At 40.0% G+C, this 22495-nt stretch overlaps 1 protein-coding gene and 1 pseudogene across 4 annotated transcripts in view; one reads left to right on the top strand and one right to left on the bottom strand.

The window, feature by feature from the left end:
- SMOC1 (SPARC related modular calcium binding 1) overlaps positions 1-22495 on the bottom strand; it is a 156634-nt gene that overhangs the window by 62230 nt on the left and 71909 nt on the right. The window lies entirely within an intron of this gene.
- Positions 4057-4756, top strand: LOC113622922 (coiled-coil domain-containing protein 115 pseudogene; annotated as a pseudogene).

Raw genomic sequence — 22495 nt, 5'->3', positions numbered from 1 at the left:
AGCTAATGCACAGTGATAGTTAAGCATCTTGCAGTAGATCCACCCAGTAACTTTGTTTTAGGGCAGTATTTTTAGCAGGCACATTTTCCTTTTGTCTGCATACTCTATAGGACCTCTAAGAAATTGTTTTTCCATGGGTGCCATGTACCCTGGCTGGATGACTGAGTCCCTGGGCCATCTGAGGTTGCCACTCATCCCTCTAGAACCTCTCTCTCCATCAGAAGCTGCAGGAGAACACTGTTTATTGCATTCACAGTAAGATTTACCTGGAGGGCTTAAGAAAACAGATTCCTGGGCCCCACCCACAGAATTTCTGGATTCATTAGTTCTGGGGTCATCTGGGTGACATGCATTTCTAAGAAGTCCCCAAGGGATGCTGCTGCTGGTTCGGGGACCACACTCCAAGAACCAGTGTTTTAAAAGACACTTCGTCACTCTATCCTTTCTGGCATTTATCATGAACTACTCAAGAAACAAATACTTTTCTAGGTGGGAATTTGGGAGCAAGGGGCCTTGGGACAATACTTCTCTCCAAAGTTTTTCTGTTCCCGTTGTTCTGATGACATGTGGTCTTTTAATTCATGGGTCTAGTGATTCGTGGCATTAAATCTTCTGGGTGATTTCACACATGGAAGAAAGTTTGATTGCAGTGAGACGAGCAGGGGAGACAGGAGGGATGGTGTAATCCTTTTGGTCTGGCTAGCATGAGCTGTTTCTCCCTCTGTTTAGAAGAGGTTATCCCACAAACTTCCCCCTCATCTTTAGTCAGGTCTGGCTGAGAAGCAACAGGATGCAGAAGAAAAAAAACATGGCTTTGGAGTCAAAATTAGCTGGGTTTAAATACCATCTCTGTGTAACTTTGGCAAAGTCACTTAACCTCTCTGAGCCTATTTATGAAATAAGGCTAATGGTGTCTACCTTGAAGGTTACTGAGAAGACAAAATGAGACAAGATATATAAAGCATCTAAAACAGTGTCATGTGTAGAGTATGTACTCAGCACAAGCAGATTTCATCCCTTTCCCCTTCCGTTTTACAGAGAGGATGTAGGTTGTAACTTAAAAGCACTGCTATTCTTGCTGGCTGTAGACACTGTCTCCTGCTCTATGCCAAGTCTAGGGAGGACTGTCTGCTGGGGAATGAGGGATTTTCCTTTTAGAGTATTTGCCTCGTCCTCCAGATTTCAATGGAGAAGATGCAAGGAAGGAAGATAATCCCTCAATTTCAAATCCTCCTAAATGTGGGAGTCCTTGTTGACTATGGTTTTTATGAGTCGATGGTGTAATGTGGTTGCCAACGTGATATTAGTCAAGCAGTAGTGTGTTTAGAACAAGAGATAATCCCATTCTTCCCCAAGCTGTTTATGACCGCATCTGAAATACTGTGTCCAGTTTGGGGAAGGACACTCTATAAGGGGCACCTTAGCAAACTGAATTAAGAGGAAAGAGGCCAGGAGGAAAGAGAGACATAAAACCCTGTGATATGGGAATGAGCGCTAGAACTAAAGATCTTTGCCAGGGTGAAAAGAAATATTTGTTGGCTATAAGACAGGATTTCACAAGGACATAATGGTGTCTATCTTCAGATCTTTCTGTGGAAAGTGTGATTTCTATGGAATCTGTAATTTCCTTAGCTAGAATGGGGGTCAGCTGTTGGAAATAACAACTTTCAAGTCAATGTAGGGAAGGAATTTCCAACTAAATTGTCCCAAAATGCATTATGTTGTCATTGGTGGTAATAAGTTTCCTGTCTTTGGTGGCAATCAAGCAGAAGATAGAGGACTGCTTGGTGAGAGATCGTCCCTGGATGTGGTGGGTCAGGGAGAGGAAGGAGATGAACCAGATACATCTGAGGTCCCCTGTGACCCAAAAGTTCTGTGATTTTACAACTGTGCCCTAAGTTGAACTTTCGCTGGTTAAGAGTAAGGTGGAAATTTATGAACTGGTACCTAATTGTCAGTGTTAGGACCATTTTTCCAAATACATGATGAAAAACATTTTTTGTATTTTCCAAAAAGTGTGAACACCATCCCCTCCACCACACACATAAAGGTATTTTTTAAAATCTTAGTGTTAGGGCTTCAGAGACACAAAAAACTTTACTTTCTTGACTTCTGCCCTCCGATTTGGTGCCTAAAATGCCCCAGGTTTTGTAAACAGCAAATATGACACATCTTGTTCATTCACTTCTATTTCCATTTCAGGGGGAAGATATCAAATACGTTTTTACTTTTTAAAAATATCCAATGGGGGTACCCTCAAGATGGCGGAGGAGTAAGATGTGAAGATCACCTTCCTCCTCACAAATACATCAGAAATACATCTACATGTGGAACAACTCCTACAGAACACCTACTGAACGCTGGCAGAAGACCTCAGACTTCCCAAAGGGCAAGAAACTCCCCCACGTACCTGGGTAGGGCAAAAGAAAAAAGAATAAACAGAGACAGAAGAATAGGGACGGGACCTGCACCTCTGGGAGGGAGCTGTGAAGGAGGAAAGGTTTCCACACACTAGGAAGCTCCTTCGCGGGTGGAGACTGCGGGTGGCGGAGGCGGGGAGCCTCGGAGCCGCGGAGGAGAGCACAGCAACAGGGGTGCGGAGGGCAAAGCGGAGAGATTCCCGCACAGAGGATCGGTGCCGGCCAGCACTCACCAGCCCAAGAGGCTTGTCTGCTCACCCGCCGGGACAGGTCGGGGCTGGGAGCTGAGGCTCGGGCTTCGGTCGGATCCCAGGGAGAGGACTGGGGTTGGCTGCGTGAACACAGCCTGAAGGGGGCTAGTGCACCACAGCTAGCTGGGAGGGAGTCCAGGAAAAAGTCTGGAACTGCCTAAGAGGCAAGAGACCCTTGTTTTGTGGTGCGCGAGGAGAGGGGATTCAGAGCACCACCTAAAAAGCTCCAAAGACGAGCGCGAGCTGTGGCTATCAGCAAAGACCCCAGAGACGGGCATGAAATGCTAAGGCTGCTGCTGCAGCCACCAAGAAACGGCAGCTTCCTTTTTTTTCAGTATAGTTTTTAGCGCTTGTTATTATTGGTGGATTGGTTTTTTGGTTTAATTGTTTTCTTCTTTCTTTTTTCTTTTTTTTTGTATTACTTTTTAATTTTTAATAATAATTTTTTTATTTTAATAACTTTATTTTATTTATGTATTTATTTTTTCTTTTTCTTTTTCTCCCTTTTCTTCTGAGCCGTGTGGCTGACAGAGCCTTGGTGCTCCGGCTGGGTGTCAGGCCTGAGCCTCTGAGGTGGGAGAGCCGAGATCAGGACATTGGTCCACCAGAGACCTCCCAGCTCCATGTAATATCAAATGGCAAAAGCTTTCCCAGAGATCTCCATCTCAACACCAGCACCCAGCTTGACTCAACAACCAGCAGGCTATAGTGCTGGACACCCTATGCCAAACAACTAGCAAGACAGGAACACAACCCCCATGCATTAGCAGAGAGGCTGCCTAAAATCATAGTAAGTTCACAGACACCCCAAAACACACCACTGGACTCGGTCCTGCCCACCAGAGAGACAAAATCCAGCCTCATCCACCAGAACACAGGCAGCAGTCCCCTCCACCAGGAAGCCTACATGATCCACTGAACCAACTTCACCCACTGGGGGCAGACACCAAAAACAACGGGAACTACGAACCTGCAGCCTGTGAAAAGGAGACCCCAAACACAGTAAGTTAAGCAAAATACAAAGACAGAAACACACAGCAGATGAAGGAGCAAGGTAAAACCCATCAGACCAAACAAATGAGGGGGAAATAGGCAGTCTACCTGAAAAAGAATTCAGAGTAATGATAGTCAAGATGATCCAAAATCTTGGAAATAGAATGGAGAAAAAACAAGAAACGTTTAATAAGGACCTAGAAGAACTAAAGAGGAAACAAAAAATGATGAACAACACAATAAATGAAATTAAAAATTCTCTAGAAGGAATTAATAGAAGAATAACTGAGGCAGAAGAACAGATAAGTGACCTGGAAGATAAAATAGTGGAAATAACTACCACAGAGCAGAATAAAGAAAAAAGAATGAAAAGAGGAATGTGTGCAGAGCCCATGGTGGCGCGGTATCTGCGAGCCGAGCTGGACTCGCTTCTCCTGCAGCTGCTCAGGGACCTGGAGGAACTGGAGGCAAAGCGGGCAGCGCTGAATGCCTGGGTGGAGGGCTGGCTCTCACTCTCCAAAGCTCACTGCACCATGGGTGCCAAGTCGGTAGGGCCTCTGCAGTATGCCTCCCACATGGAGCCCCAGGTCCACGTCTGCACCAGCGAGGCCCAGGACGGACTCCAGAGGTTCTGAATGTGAGAGCCGGCACCCAGACTCCAGAGGACGTGGGACCCCACAAGGCAGTTCTGCACAGGCGCAAGGGCCTCACGAGGACCCCAGAGCCAGACTGCTCCCCAGCTCCCCAGGACCCTCTGAACTGGTTTAGAATCCTGGCTCCTCACAGTCTACAGCAAGCTCAAGCCAGCTTCTGGGAGGGTCTGCAGCTGGCTGCAGACATGGCCAGCCTTCAGATCCGCATCGACTGGGGTCGAAGCCAGCTCCAGGGGCTGCAGGAGAAACTCAAGCAGTGGAGCCCGGGGCTCCCTGACCTGCCACGACAGAAGCAAGGCAGTGAGCACAGCTGTTCTTTGATGTGGCTGCATTATCTCAGGCCTTCTTCCTTCACAGATTGCCCCCCACCCCAGCTGTTCCTCCCTCCTTAATACTTCTCTGGTCTGCATGTTTCCAACTTTGTTAGGTGGGGAAGTTTGAAGAGGCAAAGTGAGTAATGTTGAAAGTCACTACTATGAAACCACTTCTAGAGTTGTGTTGTCTCAGGACGTATTCATGTCAGGCAGGCACAAACCTGTTAGGTTAGTTCATATCACTGAACAACTGTAACAACCTGATGCATAAATCAGCTGCGGTTTTTCATTAAAGGATGAAATATTGCACAGCTAGTGGCAGGGAAGGACAAGAGGTAGGTGCTTCAGTTTCACTATATCCTTACAAGTGATTTTGATGGAGGAAAAAACCATACACAGCTAACAGGTCAGGACAGAATGATAACTCATCAATAAAACACACACACACACACACACCTGAGTAGATGGGCAGCACTTGGCAGGTTTCAAGCCAGAAAGTAAAAAGGATCGGACCTAGATTTTCAAGGGAAATCTTTCAAGAGACCATTCAGGTTTATAAAACCTGCCATTATCTTTCCAAGAGTGAGTATTTTAATTTGTTGAAGGGCCAGGAACTCTGTGGCAATTCATTTTCCTACTGGCTTCTTGATAATTTTAGCAGTTTCTAGGAGCTAATTGTTACATTTGGTGGATGTTAGTTTTCTGTTCATAATACGAGATGTAAATTGTTTTTCCCAGTTTGTCTTTTAACTTTGCTTATGGTGGTTTAAAAATAAAAACCAAACTTTTTATTATAAAATAAAATAAATAAAACACATTATATTAAATAAAACACATTATATTAAATGGCAAAAAACAACAATAAAAAAGAATGAAAAGAATTGAGGACAGTCTCAGAGACCTCTAGGACAGCATTAAACACACCAACATTTGAATTATAGGGGTACCAGAAGAAGAAGAGAAAGAGAAAGGGACTGAGAAAATATTTGAAGAGACTATAGTTGAAAACTTCCCTAATATGGGAAAGGAAATGGTCAATCAAGTCTAGGAAGCGCAGAGAGTCCCATACAGGATAAATCCAAGGAGAAACACCCAAGACACATATTAATCAAACTATCAAAAATTAAATACAAAGAAAACATATTACAAGCAGCAAGGGAAAAACAACAAATAACACACAAGGGAATCCCCATAAGGTTAACAGCTGATCTTTCAGCAGAAACTCTACAAGCCAAAAGGCAGTGGCAGGACATATTTAAAGTGATGAAAGGGAAAAACCTACAACCAAGATTACACTACCCAGTAAGAACCTCATTCAGATTCGACAGAGAAATTAAAACCTTTACAGACAAGTGAAAGCTAAGAAAATTCAGCACCACCACATCAGCTTTACAACAAATGCTAAAGGAACTTCTCTAGGCAGGAAACACAGGAGAAGGAAAAGACCTACAATAACAATCCCAAAACAATTAGCAAAATGGTAATAGGAACATACATATCGATAACTACCTTGAATGTAAGTGGATTAAATGCTCCAACCAAAAGACATAGACTGGCTGAATGGATACAAAAACAACATCCGTATGTATGCTGTCTACAAGAGACCCACCTCACACCTCAGGACACATACAAACTGAAAGTGAGGGGATGGAAAAAGATATTCCATGCAAATGGAAATCAAAATAATGCTGGAGTAGCCATTCTTGTATCAGACAAAATAGACTTTAAAACAAAGACTATTACAAGAGATAAAGAAGAACACTACATAATGATCAAGGGATCAATCCAAGAAGAAGATATAACAATTGTAAATATTAATGCACCCAACATAGGAGCACCTCAATATATAAGGCAAACACTAATAGCCATAAAAGGGGAAATCGACAGTAACACAATCATAGTAGGGGACTTTAACACCCCACTTTCACCAATGGACAGATCATCCAAAATGAAAATAAATAAGGAAACACAAGCTTTAAATGATACATTAAACAAGATAGACTTAATTGATGTTTATAGGACATTCCATCCAAAAACAACAGAATACACTTTCTTCTCAAGTGCTCATTCTTGGAACATTCTCCAGGAACATTCTCAAGTGCTCATTCATGGAACATTCTCCAGGATAGATCATATCCTGGGTCACAAATCAAGCCTTGGTAAATTTAAGAAAATTGAAATCGTATCAAGTATCTTTTCTGACCACAATGCTATGAGACTGGATATTGCTATGAGACTAGATATCAATTACAGGAAAAAAATCTGTAAAAAAATACAAACACATGGAGACTAAACAATACACTACTAAATAACCAAGAGATCACTGAAGAAATCAAAGAGGAAATCAAAAAATACCTAGAAACAAATGACAATGAAAACACGATGATCCAAAACTTATGGGATGCAAAAAGAGCAGTTCTAAGAGGGAAGTTTATAGCAATACAATCATACCTTAAGAAACAAAAAACATCTCAAACAAACAAACTACCCTTACACCTAAAGCAATTAGAGAAAGAAGAACAAAGAAACCCCAAAGTTAGCAGAAGGAAAGAAATCATAAAGATCAGATCAGAAATAAATGAAAAACAAGTGAAGGAAACGATAGCAAAGATCACTAAAACTAAAAGCTGGTTCTTTGAAAAGATACAAAAAATTGATAAACCATTAGCCAGACTCATCAAGAGAAAAAGGGAGAAGACTCAAATCAATAGAATTAGAAATGAAAAAGGAGAAGTAACAACTGACACTGCAGAAATACAAAGGATCATGAGAGATTACTACAAGCAACAATATGCGAATAAAATGGACAACCGGGAGGGAATGGACAAATCCTTAGAAATGCACAACCTTCCAAGATTGAACCAGGAAGAAATAGAAAATATGAACACACCAATCACAAGCACTGAAATTGAAACTGTGATTAAAAATCCTCCAATAAACAAAAGTCCAGGACCAGATGGCTTCACAGGTGAATTCTATCAAACATCTAGAGAAGAGCTAACACGTATCCTTCTCAAACTCTTCCAAAATAGAGCAGAGGGAGGAACACCCCCAAACTCATTCTATGAGGCCACCATCACCCTGATGCAAAACCAGACAAAGATGTCACAAAGAAAGAAAACTACAGGCCAATATCACTGATGAACATAGACGCAAAAATCCTCAAGAAAATACTAGCAAACAGAATCCAACAGCACATTAAAAGGATCATACACCATGATCAAGTGGGGTTTATCCCAGGAATGCAGGAATTCTGCAATATATGCAAATCAATCAATGTGATACACCATATTAACAAATTGAAGGATAAAAACCATATGATCATCTCAATAGATGCAGAGAAAGCTTTCAACAAAATTCAACACCCATTTATGATAAAAACCTTCCAGAAAGTAGGCATAGAGGGAACTTACCTCAACATAATAAAGGCCATATAGGACAAACCCACAGCCAACATCATACTCAATGCTGAAAAACTGAAACCATTTCCACTAAGATCAGGAACAAGACAAGGCTGCCCACTCTCACTACTATTATTCAACATAGTGTTGGAGGTTTTAGCCACAGCAATAAGAGAAGAAAAAGAAATAAAATGAATCCAAATCAGAAAAGAAAAAGTAAAGCTGTCACTGTTTGCAGATGACATGATACTATACACAGAGAATCCTAAAGATGTTACCAAACTACTACAGATAATGAATGAATTTGGTAAAGTAGCAGGATACAAAATTAATGCACAGAAATTTCTTGCATTCCTATACACTAATTATGAAAAATCTGAAAGTGAAATTAAGGAAACACTCCCATTTACCACTGCAACAAAAAGAATAAAATACCTAGGAATAAACCTACCTAAGAAGACAAAAGACCTGTATGCAGAAAATTATAAGACACTGATGAAAGAAATTAAAGATGATACAAATAGATGGAGAGAGATACCATGTTCTTGGACTGAAAGAATGAACATTGTGAAAATGAATATACTACCCAAAGCAATCTACAGATTCAATGCAATCCCTATCAAACTACCAATGGCATATTTCACAGAACTAGAATAAAAAATTTCACAGTTTGTATGGAAACACAAAAGACCCCAAATAGCCAAAGCAATACTGAGAAAGAAAAACGGAGCTAGAGGAATCATGCTCCCTGACTTCAGATTATACTACAAAGCTAAAGTAATCAAGACAGTATGGTACTTGGCACAAAAACAGAAATATATATCAATGGAAGAGGACAGAAAGCCCAGATATAAACCCACACACATATAGTCACCTTATCTTTGATAAAGGAGGCAAGAATATACAATGGAGAAAAGACAGCCTCTTCAATAAGTGGTGCTGGGAAAGTTGGACAGCTACATGTAAAAGAATGAAATTAGAACACTCCCTAACACCATACACAGAAATAAACTCAAAATGGATTAAAGACCTAAATGTAAGGCCAGACACCATAAAACTCTTAGAGGAAAACATAGGCAGAACACTCTATGATATAAATCACAGCAAGATCCTTTTTGACCAACCTTGTAGAGAAATGGAAATAAAAACAAAAATAAACAAATGGGACCTAATGAAACTTAAAAGCTTTTGCACAGCAAAGGAAACCATAAACAAGACGAAAAGACAGCCTTCAGAATGGGAGAAAATATCTGCAAATGAAGCAACCGACAACGGATAAATCTCCAAAATTTATAAGCAGCTCATGCAGCTCAATATCAAAAAAACAAACAACCCAATCCAAAAATGGGCAGAAGACCTAAATAGACATTTCTCCAAAGAAGATATACAGATCGCCAACAAACACATGAAAGAATGCTCAACATCATTAATCATTAGAGAAACGCAAACAAACCTACAGTGAGATATCATTTCTCACAAGTCAGAATGGTCAACATCAAAAAATCTACAAATAATAAATGCTGGAGAGGGTGTGGAGAAAAGGGAACCCTCTTCCACTGTTGGTGGGATTGTAAATTGATACAGCCACTATGGAGAACAGTATGGAGCTTCCTTAAACAACTACAAATAGAACTACCATATGACACAGGAATCCCACTACTGGGCATACACCCTGAGAAAACCATAATTCAAAAAGAGTCATGTACCACAATGCTCATTGCAGCTCTATTTACAATACCCAGGATATGGAAGCAACCTAAGTGTCCATCGACAGATGAATGGATAAAGAATATGCGGCACATATATACAATGGAATATTACCCAGCCATAAAAAGAAACAAAATAGAGTTATTTGTAGTGAGGTGGAAGGATCTAGAGTCTGTCATACAGAGTGAAGTAAGTCAGAAAGAGAAAAACAAATACCATACGCTAACACGTATATATGGAATCTTAAAAAAAAAAAAAAAGTCATGAAGAACCTAGGTGCAAGATGGGAATAATGACACAGAGCTACTAGAGAGTGGACTTGAGGACGCGGGGAATGGGAAGAGTAAGGTGGGAAAAAGTCAGAGAGCGGCATAGATATATATACACTACCAAATATAAAATAGCTAGTGGGAAGCAACCGCATAGCACAAGGAGATCAGCTCTGTGCTTTGTGACCACCTAGAGGTGTGGGATGGGTAGGATTGGAGTGAGGGAGATGCAAGAGGGAAGAGATATGGGGATACATGTATATGTAAAACTGATTCACTTTGTTATAAAGCAGAAACTAACACACCATTATAAAGCAATTATACTCCAATAAAGATGTTAAAAAAAAAAAAGAGGGCTTCCCTGGTGGCACAGTGGTTGAGAGTCCGCCTACCGATGCAGGGGACACAGGTTCGTGCCCCGGACCAGGAAGATCCCACATGCCGCTGAGCAGCTAGGCCTGTGAGCCATGGCCACTGAGCCTGCGCATCAGGAGCCTGTGCTCTGCAACGGGAGAGGCCACAGCAGTGAGAGGCCTGCGTACCGCCAAAAAAAAAAAAGGAAAAGAAAAGAAAGTATTAATGGGAACATACATATCAATAACTACCTTAAATGTAAATGGATTAAATGCTCCAGCCAAAAGACATAGACTGGCTGAAGGGATACAAAAACAAGGCCCATATATATGCTCTCTACAAGAGATCCACTTCAGACCTAGGGACACATACAGACTGAAAGTGAGGGGATGGAAAAAGATATTCCATGCAAATGGAAATCAAAATAATGCTGGTGTAGCAATTCTCATATCAGACAAAATAGACTTTAAAACAAAGACTATTACAAGAGACAGAGAAGGACACTACATAATTATCAAGGGATCAATCCAAGAAGATATAACAATTGTAAATAATTATGCCCCCAACAAAGGAGGACTGCAATACATAAGGCAAATGCTAACAGCCATAAAAGGGGAAATCGACAGTAATACAATCATAGTAGGGGACTTTAACACCTCACTTTCACCAATGGGCATTTCCTCCAAAATGAAAATAAATAAGGAAACACAAGTTTTAGGTGATACATTGAACAAGATGGACTTAATTGATATTTATAGGACTTTCCATCCAAAAACAACAGGATACACTTTCTTTTTAAGTGCTCATGGAACATTCTTCAGGATATACCATATCCTGGGTCACAAATCAAGCCTTGATAAATTTAAGAAAATTGAAATCGTATCAAGTATCTTTTCCGACTACAACGCTATGAGACTAGATATCAATTACAGGAATAAAACTGTAAAAAATACAAACACGTGGAGGCTAAATAATACATTACTAAATAACCAAGAGATCACTGAAGAAATCAAAGAGGAAATCAAAAAATACCTAGAAACAAATGACAATGAAAAGACGATGACCCAAAACCTATGGGATGCAACACAAGTAGTTCTATGAGGTAAGTTTATAGCAATACAATCCTTCCTTATGAAACAAGAAACATCTCAAATAAACAATCTAACCTTACACCTAAAGCAATTAGAGAAAGAAGAACAAAAAACCCCCAAAGGTAGCAGAAGGAAAGAAACCATAAAGATCAGATCAGAAATAAATGGAGGGCTTCCCTGGTGGCACAGTGGTTGAGAGTCCGCCTGCCGATGTGGGGGAAGTGGGGTCGTGCCCCGGTCCGGGGGGATTCCACGTACCACGGAGCGGCTGGGCCAGTGGGCCATGGCTGCTGAGCCTGCCCGTCCGGAGCCTGTGCTCGACAATGGGAGGGGCCATGGCAGTGAGAGGCCCGCGTACCACAAAAAAAAAAAAAAAAAAACAGAAATAAATGGAAAAGAAATGCAGGAAATGATAGCAAAGATCAATAAAACTAAAAGTTGGTTCTTTGAGAAGATAAACAAAATTGATAGACCATTAGCCAGACTCATCAAGAAAAAAAGGGAGAAGACTCAAATCAATAGAATTAGAAATGAAAAAGGAGAAGTAACAACTGACACTGCAGAAATACAAAGGATCATAAGAGATTATACTATAAGCAACTATATGCCAATAAAATGGACAACCTGGAGGAGATGGACAAATTCTTAAAAAAGCACAACCTTCTGAGACTGAACCAGGAAGAAATAGAAAATATAAACAGACCAATCACAAGCACTGAAATTGAAACTATGATTAAAAATCTTCCAAAAAACAAAAGTCCAGGATCAGCTGGCTTCACAAGCGACTTCTATCAAACATTTAGAGAAGAGCTAACACCTATCCTTGTCAAACTCTTCCAAAATATACCAGAGGGGTTAACACTCCCAAATTCATTCTATGAGGCCATCATCACCCTGATACCAAAAGCAGACAAAGATGTCAGAAAAAAAGAGAACTACAGGCCATTATCCCTGATGAACATCAATGCAAAATCCTCAAGAAAATACTAGCAAACAGAATCCAACAGCACATTAAAAGGATCATACACCATGATCAAGTGGGGTTTATCCCAGGAATGCAGGGATTCTGCAATATATGCAAATCAATCAGTGTGATACACCATATTAACAAATTGAACGATAAAAACCATATGATCATCTCAATAGATGCAGAAAATGTTTTTGACAAAATTCAACACCCATTTATGATAAAATCCCTCCAGAAGTGGGCATAAAGGGAACTTACTTCAACATAATAAAGGCCATATATGACAAACCCACAGCCAACATCATTCTCAATGGTGAAAAACTGAAACCATTTCCACTAAGATCAGGAACAAGACAAGGTTGCCCACTCTCACCACTATTATTCAACACAGTTTTGGAAGTTTTAGCCACAGTAATTACAGATGAAAAAGAAATCAAATGAATCCAAACCAGAAGAAGAGGTAAACTGTCACTGTTTGCAGATGACATGATACTATACATAAAGAATCCTAAAGATGCCACCAGAAAACTACTAGAGCTAATGAATGAATTTGGTAAAGTAGTAGCAGGATACAAAATTAACGCACAGAAATCTCTTGCATTCCTATACACTAATGATAAAAAATATGAAAGTGGAATTAAGGAAACACTCCCATTTACCACTGCAACAAAAAGAATAAAATACCTAGGAATAAACCTACCTAAGGAGACAAAAGACCTGTATGCAGAAAATTATAAGACACTGATGAAAGAAATTAAAGATGATACAAACAGATGGAGAGATATACCATGCTCTTGGGCTGAAAGAATGAACATTGTGAAAACGACTATACTACCCAAAGCAAACTACAGATTCAATGCAATCCCTATCAAACTACCAATGGCATTTTTCACAGAACTGGAACAAAAAATTTCACAATTTGTATGGAAACACAAAAGACCCCGAATAGCCAAAGCAATCTTGAGAAAGAAAAATGGAGCTGGAGGAATCATGCTCCCTGACTTCAGATTATATTACAAAGCTACAGGAATCTAGACAGTATGGTACTGGCACAAAAACAGAAATATATATAAATGGAAGAGGATAGAAAGCCCAGATATAAACCCACGCACATATGGTCACCTTACCTTTGATAAAGGGGGCAAGAATATACAATGGAGAAAAGACAGCCTCTTCAATAAGTGGTGCTGGGAAAGTTGGACAGCTACATGTAAAAGAATGAAATTAGAACACTCCCTAACACCATACACAAAAATAAACTCAAAATGGATTAAAGACCTAAATGTAAGGCCAGAAACTATCAAACTCTTAGAGGAAAACATAGGCAGAACACTCTATGACATAAATCACAGCAAGATCCTTTTTGACCAACCTCGTAGAGAAATGGAAATAAAAATAAACAAATGGGACCTAATGAAACTTAAAAGCTTTTGCACAGCAAAGGAAACCATAAACAAGACGAAAGGACAACCCTCAGAATGGGAGAAAATACTTGCAAACGAAGCAACTGACAAAGGATAAATCTCCAAAATTTATAAGCAGCTCATGCAGCTCAATATCAGAAAAACAAACAACCCAATCCAAAAATGGGCAGAAGACCTAAATAGACATTTCTCCAAAGAAGATATACAGATCGCCAACAAACACATGAAAGAATGCTCAACATCATTAATCATTAGAGAAATGCAAACAAACCTACAATGAGATATCATTTCACACCAGTCAGAATGGCCATCATCAAAAAAATCTACAAACAATAAATGCTGGAGAGGGTGTGGAGAAAACGGAACACTCTTGCACTGCTGGTGGGAATGTAAATTGATACAGCCACTATGGAGAACAGTATGGAGCTTCCTTAGAAAACTACAAATAGAACTACCATACGACCCATCATTCCCACTACTGGGCATATACACTGAGAAAACCATAATTCAAAAAGAGTCATGTACCAAAATGTTCATTGCAGCTCTATTTACAATAGCCAGGACATGGAAGCAACCTAAGTGTCCATCAACAGATGAATGGATAAAGAACATGTGGCACATATATACAATGGAATGTTACTCGGCCATAAAAAGAAATGAAATTGAGTTATTTGTAGTGAGGTGGATAGACCTAGAGTCTGTCATACAGAGTGAAGTAAGTCAGAAGGAGAAAAACAAATACCATATGCTAATACATATATATGGAATCTAAGGAAAAAAATGTCATGAAGAACCTAGGGGTAAGACAGGAATAAAGACACAGACCTACTAGACAATGGACTTGAGGATACAGGGAGGGGGAAGGGTAAGCTGTGACAAAGTGAGAGAGTGGCATGGACATATATACACTACCAAACGTAAAATAGATAGCTAGTGGGAAGCAGCCGCATAGCACAGGGAGATCAGCTCGGTGCTTTATGACCACCTGGAGGGGTGGGATAGGGAGGGTGGGAGGGAGACGCAAGAGGGAGGAGACATGGGGATACGTGTATATGTATAGCTGATTCACTTTGTTATACAGCAGAAACTAACACGCCATTGTAAAGCAATTATACTCCAATAAAGATGTTTAAAATTATATCCAATTAAAAAGTTCCTCTTGTGTAGGAGCTTTGTTCACATCAGAACTGTGACAATCTGGCCAGCGGTGGGACAAAAGTGGCCTACCGGAGTGGGGCTCTTTCTTGTTTCCCATATCTGACTTCACTTTTAGTTAAAATTTTCTGCCTTCATACCTCCCTTCCATGTTCCTTTTACTTTTCCCTACTTTGACAGGGAAAAAAAAAATTCTGATCCTGTTCATTTTTGAGAAGAGTTTAGTTGACTGACCTGCAGGGTCACCTCCTAGCGTGTCATATGCATCCATAGCGGAGTGGCAATAGCCCTGAATGTGTGTGTGTTCATGGCTCTGCCTGAAAAGGTTCCCGAATAAGTGTTTGCTGTGGGCCTACTATGTGCCTAACCACCGGATTGAACATTAGTCTCATAACATAAACTCTAAAAAGTGTGGAGGTTATTCCCAGAGGTCATCAGTTTAACCCCCTTGCCCCACAGCAGCCCTGCTGGATGCCCATTCAGTCCTGCCTGCCCTCTTCCTGGGATGGAAAGTTAAGTTCTGTTTGAGTAAAATAGTCCATCTATGGTTTCCTCCTCTTGAAAATAGTTTCGTAGTTTGAGTCAGAATCTGAGTCATCAAATATTTTACTCAGTGATCCTGGGTTGGCTCTGTGGGACTGTTCAAGAAAAAGCTATTGTCATCCACACACAAAGTTTGAAACAACTCTCATGCAGCCCTGTGGTCACCTCTTTCCCATTCACCCTTTGGTTCTTCTTATCTTGAAACCAACCTCTGTCTCCGTTGAATATTCCTCATGTGACATAATTTCCTAACCTTCTCACCTTAGTTATCCTCCTGGATATGCTCCAGTTTGGCAATATCATTATGAAAGTTGGCAATCTCCTTTATGGCAATCTCCTTTAAGAGGCAGTACAGAGTAGTGGTTAGGACCAAGAACCCTGGTGCCAGGCTGCTTGGGTTTGAATCCTGACTCTGCCACTTGCAAGCTGCATGACCCCGGGCAAGCTACTCAACTTCTCTGTGGCTCAGATTCCTTAGCTATAAAATAAGAATATAATAGTGTCTACTCATAGGTCATAGTGAGGATTGAATAAGTTAATGTGTGTCAGCCACTTATGAAACACCTTTGCACATAGTAAGTGCTATACAGGTGGTGGTGTTATTATCTGAAAAAGAAAAGAACAGCAGAGAGGGTGATTGAAACATCCTTCACTGAGTCTCCCCTTTTCCATAAGCAGCAGGAAGGCCAGAGAAGCAGGCCTCCATCCTTCCCTCCCTCCCTCCCAAGTACAACCCTCTGCAGAAGAGCAGCTGCAGATACCACCCAGAGCTTGCTCCTTTCATTTCCACAATAGACTGTAGGGACAGACTCACCAGAGGCTATGCAGAGGTCCGATGCTCAGCTGGGAGCACCCAGACCCTGCAACTTGCTCCAAAGCAAATGATGCCAGCCAATCTGAGAGAAGATGCTCAGTGGCCATAGGCCATTGGAGCAGTGGTTGGGGTAGGCAAGTCACCACAGAACACAATGGATACAGTGTTGGAGCTCCATCCACCCTCATCTTGCCCTCCTCTGCACCTGTGGGTGACCCAGGGGGTGCCAGTTCTCTCACTGAAAAGTTGACAGTGGTGGCTCTCACCATGTGTGAGAGATCAGATGAGTCACTTAGAGACAGGTCCTCCCTGCACGTGGAGGCATCAGGCCCTGTCCCTGCCCTCACTTACAAAATTAAACATTTACTTTCATATGACCCCCAGTGGGTACAAGGATTTGTTCTTGGGTGATGAAAATATTCTGTCATTAGACAGTGGTGATGGTTACACAACTCTGTAAATACACTAAAAACCACTGAATCATACATTTAAAGGAATACATTTTATGGCACGTGAATTCTATCTTAATAGAGTTGCTATTTTAAATAACAAAATCAGGTGGCCAGCCCACAGGCCCCCGTTTGCCGACCTCTGGAAGAGCCCAACTAGCTCTCCCATTTTACGGTTGAGCAAAATGAGACCAAAGAGGAAGAAAACTAACACTTGCTGAACAGCAAGTATGTGCTGTGTTATGGGCATTTTCATGTAAATTATCATACGCAACATCTGGTTGTTTGGAACAAAAGCAATTCAATGAAAAACACATGTAAAACAAGTCGTAAGATGCCCTGGGCACAGCAGATGTTCAAATTGTCCTTTAACGGAAAAGGACAAAGAAAAGCAACAGCTGACCCAACAGTGGGTCTCTTGGGCATTATGCCATCTGTACATAAAGGATGGACTTACATATTTAACAGTGTGACTCCTTTGAAAAAAAGAAAAAAAAAAGTTGGCACAGTCCACTAAGACATACAGAACTGGCTGTGTTTGGAGACATCCAAAGGAACTGGTTATGACTGGAGAAGCTCAGAACATTCCAGCTACGGATGCAGCCAGGCTCTTAGTACTTTACCTAGAGAGCCCTCTGCACTGTCTGAAGAGACATCCACACTATTGCTCTAGGTAAGATAGTTCCACATGACAAAAAGACGTAGCCCTTAGACTCAACAAAGATGGGACAAATCCTTTCCCCTAAGACGATGCTCAGCGCGCTCCAGCCTACCAACGTTTCATCAGCTGAGGTCAGCAAAGGTTCACTATTGATGAAAAACATCCCTACCTTCAGTACTTGCTGAGAACCTGGAAGAGGGAGACCCAGATGGTAAACCCAGGTGTTTCCAAGGCAAGCTAGTCACACAACTCAGCCCGCGGGGGTGATTTCAGGACGTGCAATTCTGTACTATGGGGGTGGGGAGAGGAGGTGCTAAAAAGGAACCTCAAGACCTGCTTCACAGCTCAGGCACCAGTACTTAGGAAACAAGCTGCAGTTCCCCAGGTTTTAGAAAATGCAACGGTAAGAGCTATAAAAATGCTGACGAGGGGGACCCACTGTCTTTGCCAAAAAACCACAGAACTTTCTCTTTGCACTTCCAACTTCTGAACAAAGCAACATCAAGAAGAAAATACAGCTCCCCAGATCCCTATGGCAAAAAAAAAAAGACCTCGGGAAATGAAAAAGCGTATATACATGTGTGTTGGTGTGGGGAAGAGTGATTAGAATGAGGAAAACTGTGTTTCCATACAAATTGTGAAATTTTTTGTTCTAGTTCTGTGAAAAATGCCAGTGGTAGTTTGACAGGGATTGCATTGAATCTGTAGATTGCTTTGGGTAGTATAGTCATTTTCACAATGTTCATTCTTCCAACCCAAGAACATGGCATATCTCTCCATCTATTTGTATCATCTTTAATTTCTTTCATCAGTGTCTTATAATTTTCTGCATACAGGTCTTTTGTCTCCTTAGGTAGGTTTATTCCTAGATATTTTATTCTTTCTGTTACAATGGTAAATGGGAGTGTTTTCTTGATTTCACTTTCAGATTTTTCATCATTAGTGTATAGAAATGCCAGAGATTTCTGTGCATTAATTTTGTATCCTGCTACTTTACCAAATTCATTGATTAGCTCTAGTAGTTTTCTAGTAGCATCTTTAGGATTCTCTATGTATAGTATCATGTCATCTGCAAACAGTGACAGCTTTACTTCTTCTTTTCCGATTTGGATTCCTTTTATTTCCTTTTCTTCTCTGATTGCTGTGGCTAAAATTCCAAAACTATGTTGAATAAGATTGGTGAGAGTGGGCAACCTTGTCTTGTTCCTGATCTTAGTGGAAATGGTTTCAGTTTTTCACCATTGAGAATGATGTTGGCTGTGGGTCTGTCATATATGGCCTTTATTATGTTGAGGAAAGTTCCCTCTATGCCTACTTTCTGCAGGGTTTTTATCATAAATGGGTGTTGAATTTTGTCGAAAGCTTTCTCTGCATCTATTGAGATGATCAGACCCCGAATAGCCAAAGCAATCTTGAGAATGAAAAACGGAGCTGGAGGAATCATGCTCCCTGACTTTAGACTATACTACAAAGCTACAGTAATCAAGACAGTATGGTACTGGCACAAAAACAGAAATATAGATCAATGGAACAGGATAGAAAGCCCAGAGCTAAACCCACACACATATGGTCACCTTATCTTTGATAAAGGAGGCAGGAATGTACAGTAGAGAAAGGACAGCCTCTTCAATAAGTGGTGCTGGGAACACTGGACAGTTACATGTAAAAGTATGAGATTAGATCACTCCCTAACACCATACACAAAAATAAGCTCAAAATGGATTAATGACCTAAATGTAAGGCCAGAAACTATCAAACTCTTAGAGGAAAACATAGGCAGAACACTCTATGACATAAATCACAGCAAGATCCTTTTTGACCCACCTTGTAGAGAAATGGAAATAAAAACAAAAATAAACAAATGGGACCTAATGACACTTAAAAGCTTTTGCACAGCAAAGGAAACCATAAACAAGACCAAAAGACAACCCTCAGCATGGGAGAAAATATTTGCAAATGAAGCAACTGACAAAGGATTAATCTCCAAAATTTATAAGCAGCTCATGCAGCTCAATATCAAAAAAACAAACAACCCAATCCAAAAATGGGCAGAAGACCTAAATAGACATTTCTCCAAAGAAGATATACAGACTGCCAACAAACACATGAAAGAATGCTCAACATCATTAATCATTAGAGAAATGCAAATCAAACCTACAGTGAGATATCATCTCACACCAGTCAGAATGGCCATCGTCAAAAAAATCTAGAAACAATAAATGCTGGAGAGGGTGTGGAGAAAAGGGAACACTCTTGCACTGCTGGTGGGAATGTGAATTGGTACAGCCACAAAGGAGAACAGTATGGAGGTTCCTTAAAATACTAAAAATAGAACTACCATATGACCCAGCAATCCTACTACTGGGCATATACCCTGAGAAAACCATAATTCAAAAAGAGTCATGTACCAAAATGTTCATTGCAGCTCTATTTACAATAGCCCGGAGATGGAAACAACCTAAGTGTCCATCATCGGATGAATGGATAAAGAAGATGTGGCACATATATATAATGGAATATTACTCAGCCATAAAAAGAAACGAAATTGAGTTATTTGTAATGAGGTGGATAGACCTAGAGTCTGTCATACAGAGTGAAGTAAGTCAGAGAGAGAAAGACAAATACCGTACGTTAACACACATATATGGAAAGAAAAAAAAATGTCATGAAGAACCTAGGGGTAAGACAGGAAAAAAGACACAGACCTACTAGAGAATGGACTTGAGGATATGGGGAGAAGGAAGGGTAAGCTGTGACAAAGCGAGAGAGAGGCATGGACATATATACACTACCAAACGTAAGGTAGATAGCTAGTGGGAAGCAGCTGCATAGCACAGGGAGATCAGCTCTGTGCTTTGTGACCGCCTGGAGGGGTGGGATAGGGAGGGTGGGAGGGAGGGAGACGCAAGAGGGAAGAGATATGGAAACATATGTATAAATGATTCACTTTGTTATAAAGCAGAAACTAACACACCACTGTAAAGCAATTACACTCCAATAAAGATGTTTTTTAAAAAAAAAAAAAGACTGAGGAAAAATGGGGAAAGCGTGGGTGCCAAACAGAGCTATATCAAGAAAGGCTGTTCCTGGAACATGGGGCTCAAAGTGGGAAACATAGTACATTTTTTTATGTAGCAGTAACATTACGAATGGTGTTTTATATTGTACAGTATTATTAGAACTACAATCCATCTACACAAAAAAATTAAAATGGATTGGGAATGTATTTGGTAACAACCGCTAATCGACCACATTATTGCTCAACACTAGAAGGCAATTTGGGAGTATGTATCAAATGCCTTAAAAAGTGCATGTCCTTTTGACCCCCTATTCAACTTCCATAAATTTAATCCCCAAATTTCCAGAATTCATGGTACATTCATACAATGGAATATAATGCAGCCATTTAAAAAAATGAGGTAGAGTTATGTGTAATTAACCTGGAAATAAGTCCACAATATAATTAGTATAAGAAAGCATTAGAAAACGATATATGACATTTTCTCATTTTTGTCCTAAATAATGATAAGTACACAAAGAAAAAAAAAACTAGTGGGTTATAGACTTAATGGTTACTACTTCAAAGAGATGAAATCACTGACTTTACCTTTCTACCTACGTACATCTGTATTGTCGGAATTTTTTTTACAAAGTGTATATAGCTTTTCTATTTAGAAAAAAATGAAAATATTTCTCTTTTGATTATTTGATTAAGTCTCTAATATACATATATACACACACTATGTAAAATAAGCATCTACAACACGTCACTCTACTAGCTGCAAAGTATGGCTATGCCGTAATTTGTTTAAGCGCTTCTCTACTGTGGATACTTAGATTGCTTCCAAATTTTTGCAACTATAAGCAGAACTTAGATGGAAATCCTTGTGGCTAAATATTTGCACGTATCTTTAATTATTTCTTTAGAATATATTCCTAGAAGTGAAATTTCAGGCTCAAGATGTGGGCCCAATTAAGGACTTTTGACCCATATTGCAAAATTATCTCATAAGATGTCAGTGCCAATTTACCTTTTCAAGTACAGCATGGAGGTAGACTTTTCCCTTCACCCAGGCCTGAATATTACTATCTCTTTTCCAAGTGTGAACAATTTGGTAAGCAAAATGACACATCGTTATTTTTATTTGTATTTCTTTAATTACTAAGGAAAATATCATTCATAGTCACTTATTGTCTATTTGTTATTATTGTGTGACCTGCTTATTGATATCTCTTGCCCACTTTTCTACTAGGATCTTTTTCTTCCTGGTTTGTAAGAGTTTTTTGTCTAATATTAGCCTTTTGTCATTAAGGCTAATATACGTCACTTGCCTTTTTGCTTTGTTTAAGGCATTTTTTATGTTCAGAAATTTTAAATTTGTATATATTTTCTCAACAATAAAATCACTCAGAATTCCAAATTACTGAACTGTAAGTGGGCATTTGAAATACACCCCGTTGTACATATAGGGTCTTGTATACTAACTAGCTACTTCAATATATGTTCTCATATCTTTCCTGCATGTAAGCTCCTTGAAGGCACAGACCGTGACATTTCTTGACTCCACCATAGCCAACCAGCTCACAACCCAGAACGTAGCAGAGCTCCAAAATGTCTGAGATGAAAAAATATTGTGTCTGGGACCTGCTTTGAAGCAATCCAGTGTGGGGTGGGAGATGAAAATAGGGTAAAGATGAAACAGAATCAGCCACATGTTAATCATTGTTGAATCTGGGTGACAGGTAGGTACATGGAGTTCATTATACTATTATTTCTACTTTTTTGTATGTTTGAAAATTTCCATAAGCAAAAGGAGTTTTTTTTTTATGTCTGCTTGATTGATTGGTCAACAGCATCAGAGAGGGGACTTCTGGAATAACAATGGTAATGAAAATGAATTACATATGCATCAAGGACACTTCTGTAGCATAAAAAAGTCAAGAGCACAGGCCTTGAAATTAGGCACAAATCCTTAGTGACCTTGAACATGTTATTCAACCCCTCTGAAGCTCAGTTTTCCAGTATAAA

This window comes from Aethalodelphis obliquidens, unplaced genomic scaffold (genome assembly GCF_003676395.1).
Source record: "Aethalodelphis obliquidens isolate GAN/ISIS:26980383/991018 unplaced genomic scaffold, ASM367639v1 scaffold10, whole genome shotgun sequence".
Lineage (NCBI taxonomy): Eukaryota > Metazoa > Chordata > Mammalia > Artiodactyla > Delphinidae > Aethalodelphis > Aethalodelphis obliquidens.
Note: the sequence above shows the minus strand (reverse complement) of the source record. Positions and strands in the feature narration are given on the sequence as shown.